The sequence below is a fragment of the Oxyura jamaicensis genome, chromosome 2, assembly GCF_011077185.1.
Source record: "Oxyura jamaicensis isolate SHBP4307 breed ruddy duck chromosome 2, BPBGC_Ojam_1.0, whole genome shotgun sequence".
Taxonomy (NCBI): Eukaryota; Metazoa; Chordata; class Aves; order Anseriformes; family Anatidae; genus Oxyura; species Oxyura jamaicensis.
In genome coordinates this window covers 48638695-48646242 of record NC_048894.1, presented here as the reverse complement: position 1 = coordinate 48646242, position 7548 = coordinate 48638695, and the positions used below count along the sequence as shown (strand labels likewise).

The following is a 7548-nucleotide window of genomic DNA, read 5'->3' as shown; positions in this document are numbered from 1 at the left end:
GGGCCAAAAGGATGATAAAGGAGCTGGAGCTCTTCTTCTATGAAGAAAGACTGAGACAGCTGGGGATGTTCAGCCTGGAGGAGAGAAGGCTCCGTGGAGACCTCCAGCCTTTCAGTACGTGAAGGGGGCTTATCAAAAAAAAAAAAAAAAAAAAAAAAAAGCAACTTTTGTTTGCTCAGGCAGAAAATGGCAGGACAAGGAGGAATGGTTTCAAACTAAAAGAAAGAGGGGAGATTTAGATTAGAGGTTAGGAGAAAATTCTTCACTCAGAGTGTGGTGAGGCACTGGCATAGCTTGCCCAGAGAAGCAGTGGATGCCCCATCACTGGAAGTGTTCAAGACCAGATTGGACTGGGCTTTGAGCAATCTTGTTTACTGGGAGGTGTCCCTGCCCATGGCAGGTTTGGAACTAGATGATCTTTAAGATCCCTTCCAACTCAAGCCATTATGATTCTATAATTTCACAGGACAGACAAACTTTATGGTACTATTAAGGAAAAACTCAGTAATAAATCTGTTATAGTCAGTGAAGATCCAACTGTTATACTGTAGAAACAGCAAAGGTCTACAAGCAGGTAAATGACATATAGGACTACCAGTTGGAAAAAGATCTCTCCATATAGTGACTGACAGCAGAATGTAACAGCTTCCCAGTCTTAGCCACTTCTGGTTAGTGGGTGGATCTTCATACATTTTCACATTAATGAAGACTTTCACAAACCACATTTTAACTAGTTTCTTTCTTCACATCAAGTTCATTGTTTTAGGCATTGACCCCCTTTTGTAGATATTCTCCATTATGCAGGACAAAAGGAATACACAAAGAAAATTATTAATCCAGCTCATGTGTGAAGTGTCATGGGATTGTCATGGTCTAACTTGGACATGTGATATTCATCCCTCTTCCTGAGGAGAAGACAGCATAGAAAAGAACAAAGGCTATTGCCAAAGAGAGGAAAAGGGAGGAGCTGCAAGAACCTACAAGAAACTGGATATATGAGAACTGTTCAAAAGAGAAATGATACTGGGTAATAAAAGGCTGATCTGCAGTACTTATTGCAGTGTTCACACTCCCCTGGTTGGGGAGATGCTACAATCAGGAAGGTGGTTTCCCCTGGGGGAAGTTCATCCTTTGCCCTCTGGGTTTGCTGACAACTATCATTTTACGAAGTGTGGAAAACTTGACTGTACAATTTGACAGTGTTTTTTCTTAGGTCATTGTTTGCTCCATATATTCAGTAACCCTCATTTATTTAATAAAATTATCTTTATGAATCTTTCCAGTTCTTTTGGTATCCATAACATCCTTTGGTAAAGAATTCCATAGACTAACATAGTCTTTGGTTCAGACCTACTTCAAAGACCAAGTTTAATTTCAGTTACAGGTTGTTTTGTTTATAGCTCTTCTGTTCTTTGTCACCTATATTTCTGAATTTATATACTGTAAAAATACCTTCTATGAAAGCTTGTATTCTAAGAAAAAAGTCATCATAGCAAGGACCTAGATAGCAAGGACCTACCTCCAGATACAGCTGAATAAGACAGTGTATGAAGAATGATATTCTATATATTGACAATATATTATTCTGATTAATAATAATTGCCTTTAGGGAATATTTTTTTTAATCCCCTTTCACTCTGGGTTCAAAGACCAACATCTACAACATCATATTTCATGCTTATGTACAAACTTATTTTGAGAACATGAACCATAATTCTTTTAGACATCTTTCAATAATCATTTTACATTCTGACTGAGTAGGGTATAGGAATGACAGAATCACAGAATCATTCAGGTTGGAAGAGACCTCCAAGATCACCTGGTCCAACCTCAACAACTTATCTGGGCAACCTGTTCCAGTGCCTCACCACCCTCATAGTAAATAATTTCTTCCTTATAGTTAATATAAATGTACCCTCTTTTAGTTTAAAGCCATTACTTCTTGTCTTATCGCTACACTCCCTGATAAGGAGTCCCTCTCCAGCTTTTCTGTAGTCCCCCTTTGGGTACTAGAAGGCTGCAATAAGTTTTCTCAGAAGACTTCTCTAGACTGAACAACCCCAATTCCCTCATCCTGTCTTCATAGAAGTGCTCCAGCCCTTCAACAATACTCATGCCCCTTCTCTGGACTCATTCTAATACTTCCATGTCCTTCTAGTGCTGGGAGCCTGAGAGCTGAATGTTGTACTCCAGAAAGGGGTCTCATGAGAGCAGAATAGAGAGGGAGGATCACTTGCCATGACCTGCTGGCCATACCTCTTTAGATGCAGCCCAGGAAGCAGCTGGCCTTCTTGGGCTGCACGCACATATTGCTGGCTTCTGTTGAGTTTCTCCAACCGGTAACCCCAGGTCATTTTTCCCCAGGAAAGACATCAGGGCTGCTTTCAATCCAATTCAATCAAGCCCAGCCTGTTTTTTGTGCTTGGGTTTGCCCTGACCCAGATCAGGACCTTGCAGTTGAACTTGTTAAACCTCATGAGGTTCACACAGGTCCACCACTCAAGTTTGTCCAGGTCCCTCTGGATGGCATCCCTTCCCTCCAGTGTGTCATCTGCACCACTCAGCTTGGTGTCGTCAAAAAACTTGCTGAGTTTGCACTCAATCCCACTGGCCATGTCACCAACAAAGATGTTAAATAACGCCAGTCCCAATACTGACCCCTGAAGAACACTACTCATTATTGATCTCCACCAGGACATTGAGCTTTTGACTACAACTCTTTGAGTGCAACCATCCAGCCAAGACAGTTATTCAAATGGGGTCAAGAGCAATGCACATTACAGGCAAGAGAAGGGCTAAAACTGATTGTACTAAACAATTACAAAACACCTACAAAAACCACTACAAAACACCTCGCCCCCAAAGCTGTAATTTTCAGTGTTAATACCTAATTCTTTATGAAGCCTTGTTTCAACTCAAGAATTATCAAGGTGTAATTGGCAAGTGCCTTCAATATTTCTGAATACACTCAGTAAGTGTTGGGAATAATATTGTCATGTCGTTTTATTTAATGCATCATTGTTTAACATCCAAAACAAAATTATTATCTGCAGTTCACTTATGGGCTTTTGATTTGAATTCTTTTTTTACATTGCATACTGGCAGAAAGACTTGAGAAGTTAAAATGAAGTTTCCATGATATCTCAGCTAGGAGATTTTGAAATGTGCTTTCATAAGACTTTTTCTCTAATAAATTTTCATCACAAGCCTTTTGGTAGAAAGTGAGGTGTGGTCAGATATGGGAGGGGAAGTAGTTCAAGGGCATTAATCAAAATGAAAGTGTAGATAATCATATTATGATTTAAAGTTTTTCTAAATTATTGCACCTTATCAGGAACTTCACTTCATCCCCCAAATGTTATTGGAAGGGCATGACCACTAACATCTCTTCTTCTATGTTGTTCTTGTGTAATTGTCTTGTTTCATTGCTTCAGCTTTGATTGGAAGGTATTAAAAAATTTAGTGAGTACTGCTACATAATCTTTACTTGGTATCTACTTGCTTTCAAGACAACAGTGATCTCCTGTTTCCTGCCTGGAACTTTTTAATTTTACACCTGCCTTGTGAAACAGATTCCTAGACAGCCTTAATTATTTAACAAAAACAATGAGTTGGTGTTCTGCAACATCACGGACTTTCGTTAAATTAAATACAACTCAGTAAACATAAAACTCTCATCCTTCCATAGTCTTCCTCAGTTCCTTCTATGAAAAATGACAATAAATGTATTGACCCTTTGTGCTTCCAGTACAAACACTTAACACTTTATTCCTTTGTTTTATTCTTTGTATTGAGGAAATTTTTACCATGTAAGGACTGATTGTTCTATAAATTGAAGCATTACTTTAATTTATTTATAAAAAGCTACGTTGCCTTTGATGCATTAATAATGTGTCATATGGATATAGACCATGATGTTTAGGTCAAGGTCTATTTTCTTTAGAAGCCAGTTTCTCTTTTGTAGACATACTTCCAGTTTATAATGAAAATAATGCCTTCCTTCAGTTTCCATTGGATTTTTTCACTACCCAGCAGTGACTTGATAGTGACATTCAGATTAGAACAAGTTATTTTGGAAAATATTAGTTAAAAAAATAAAAAAAATAAGAAATATTTGTTAATTTACTAAAAAAAAATAAACAAGCAAAAATAAATAAAATAAAATATTTATTTCTGTAGTTCCAACTAAACCTAAAATATAGGTAGGTCTGGTAGCCTTGCTGATTATTTGGGGGTATTTAGTGCTTTCTGCAATAAAGTGATTTGTCAGTACTTATGTGCTTTTTCAAGATGGAACATTTTTCTACAGTAGATGAAAATTACTGTAGTGTTTGTATAAGTGAAAGTACAGCCATAGAGGCTGTTTTGGGTACAGTGGCTGAGAACGGGTCTGGACAGCAAAAGCAAGGGCAGAGCTTGTCACTATTGTGCCATCAATTGCCCAGTTGCCAGACCTAAACAAGTTTCAGACTGGAAAAGAGAAAGTAGATCAGGGAACCTGACGCAACTGGAAGGCAACCGTCAAGTGAGAATGTAATTAGTTGCTGGCAAGGGGAAGGTGGAGACTGTAACTGAGAACCATGCAAGGGCGAGGCTAACAGCACCTTCTCTGGTCTTTTTAAACAGAAGACTGTTTGGAATGAGAAGGAGAAAGAGGTACCTTTTGCCTTTAATTATAGTAATTATTTTAGTTTCTGGTGCAGTCACCCAGGGCACAAGACTGAGACTTTGTAGAGATATCATAGTAATATAAATAAATTAAATGTAAATAATGCATCTATAAAACTATATATGAGAGAAGGGATAACCAGCAAGCAATTAATTTAAGGCATTTATATTTCTTACTGGCAAATTGTTGAAGTATTTTGTCCTCATTTTCTTCTTATTGCTATTCCAACTCTCTAATGATCTCCCTGCTGTTTTGTCTCTGACTGCTCTGAACCACATACAAAGGTTTTGTTTCTTTCTCCTATTAATACCATCCCAGGGTACATCTATGAGTACCGAAGAGGATAAACACCGCTGACTTATACTTTTGCTCATGTTTAGGAGGAGCAAGATAACAGCCCAGAGTGTTCACAAACTGCAGTACTGTTAATGATGAAACTCTGACAGCACCTCTTTACATGGAGAACCAGACCTTTGATTTCTGAAACCCATCATGAATACATTTTTAATCACACACACACACACACACACACAGACTAAATGCTTGGTTTAGGAAAAAACAATATGCAGACTTTGGAGAAAAAATTGTCAGTGATCCTAAAAATTCTCTATGGGCATGTGTGTGCCTATAGAGATAGATGGGGAGACGTTTTTGGTGATACCTGCTCTACAGAAGAGTGCAATGTGTGTCTTAACTGAAGGAATGTCAAGGCTTCTGACTTGTGACAAACATTGTGGTCACTGAAAAACACACTGATAAAAATCAGTCTTTGTTCTTTATTTCATGACAAGACTCTTTACGGATTGCTGGATTGAGAAAGAAATGACAGATGTTCCTGCTCTTGCAGTTCTCTAGTAAAGATTGAGCTAGAGAAATAAAAATAATATTTAAGTGCCTAAAGAGAGGCTGACAAACAGAATGTGGTCTTTTACATAAAGTCTCCTTTAGCAGGGGATGAAGAGATTTGTTTTCCAATGTAATAAAGTAGAAAATGAAATGGACGATCTTCCTGTCAAATTAAGATGGCAGGTTGGTCAGTTCAAGTGGAATGTTTGTTTCTTTCTGTCCCAACATTTATATTTTGTTTTGCTAACCTGTCACACATAAAATGTGCAGTATCTATAAAAATTAATGAAATTCCTGTAAGCAAGGGAAGGGTTATATTTAACCATGTGTCAAAGAAAATGGTAAGTTGTCAATTTATTATTTTATTGATATTACTAATATAGTAAGTTATAGTAATCTAAATGCTAGATGATAAGGAAGAGAAATAAAATTATAAGTGTTTTTTTCTTTTTTTAAATTTTGGCAACTTTCCAGTTAGTCATTATAGGTAGGATTATCAAAAGGCTCCAGCCTTGTGCTAATGCTTCCATTGTCATCAATGTTTTTCAGCCAGAGTGAGTCTCACCAAATTCCTTTGTTTTTGTAGGAGACAGAATCATTCAGATGCACCATTTTTTATTCTTTTCACATGCTCATTTTAGGACTAGACACAGACTCAAGTGTCAGGCATGAATACTGGAAAATAGACATATTTATAATAAAGCATGTTGTCATGTATAATTAGCATATTCCAGTTGAGTATAGATGCCCATATAATCATATATAACAACCACAGCAATGCCAAAGACTAAAAATGTCTCTCCAGGCCAATATGCTCCTTTCTTGAATTTTTCATACCATTTTTTTGAGAAGGTTGATACTGTAGAATTCAGAGCTCAATGAAAAACACTGGTGGCACAGCACTATAGGCTCTCCCATTGATCCTCTTTTTTGACAGATTGCTAGATGCCCAAGTTAAGCCACTAACTGATTTTTATTGACACATTATGGATATGAAAGAAGCAGATGTGCCTCTCCAGGCAGAGAGACGCATGGGTTAGAGCAGAGAGATCCTCCCAAAAGAATTTAATGGATGCCAAAACTTCAGTTGCAATTTGCATTGTTCTGTGTATTATTTACTTTGTTGATAAGATTAAATCCCAAAGAGGGTGAAATCTGCTATTTTACACAGTGCATACAGCTCTTTTTCAGGGTTTAATGAATACTCTTTCATCAAAGAGGCTGGGAAGAAACTATGTCACCTCCAAATAGACATGGTTCATTCTGGCAGGTACATCTCTGGAAGCAACTGAGGGATATCCAGGGGGCAGAGGTGTATTGCTGTTTTGCTGTTGTTGATAGGATTATTTTTTCTTTCTTCTTCTCTCTTTTTTTTTTTTTTTTCTTTTTCTTTTTCCTTGAAATAAATAAGAAGGAGGATATTTTATATTTAAAACAAAGTTGTAAATTTAAAACAACCTCTCTCCATAATGAATTGTCAGTTACTTATTGATTTTCTTAGCCACAGTCTGTAAACTTTTCAAATTAACTGTGTCTTGTCATGCTTTCCTTCTCAAAGGTAACATTACCAACCTATCCCCCCCCCCCCCCCTCCCCCCCCCCGAGGCAAATGCAAAAAGCATTGCTGAGGTGCAGAGGTGTTTTGGGGTGTGATGAGGCTACCACCAGTTGTCCTCCATGGCACCCGGTAATGTTGGGAGTATGGCAGCAGAAAGGGATCAAGGCAGCTACAGATTTGTTTCACTTGTTTTCCTTCACTCCGCTAGCTCATCATTTTTGTCATTTTTTCCCTTTCCATCTTCCCTGTATCCAAAGGGTCAGAATGTGAAAAGCACTATATAGTGTAAACAGTGCTGTGAAATAGCTAATTTGCCACAGTGGCAGGGGGTCTCATTGCTGCTCCTCTACCTCCTTTTTCTTTCAAACATTTGACAGCACTTCCTCCTCCTGCCACCTCCTGACCTGAAGCAGGGACACAACATGTGATCATTTGTTCATCAATTATGTAACATCAGCAGGACAGGAGGTTTTCT

The 7548-nt window shown here is 37.9% G+C and overlaps 1 pseudogene; it reads left to right on the top strand.

Annotated features, from left to right (window-relative positions):
• Positions 1-1066: 1066 nt before the first annotated feature.
• LOC118163323 lies at positions 1067-1221 on the top strand (annotated as a pseudogene).
• Positions 1222-7548: the final 6327 nt, after the last annotated feature.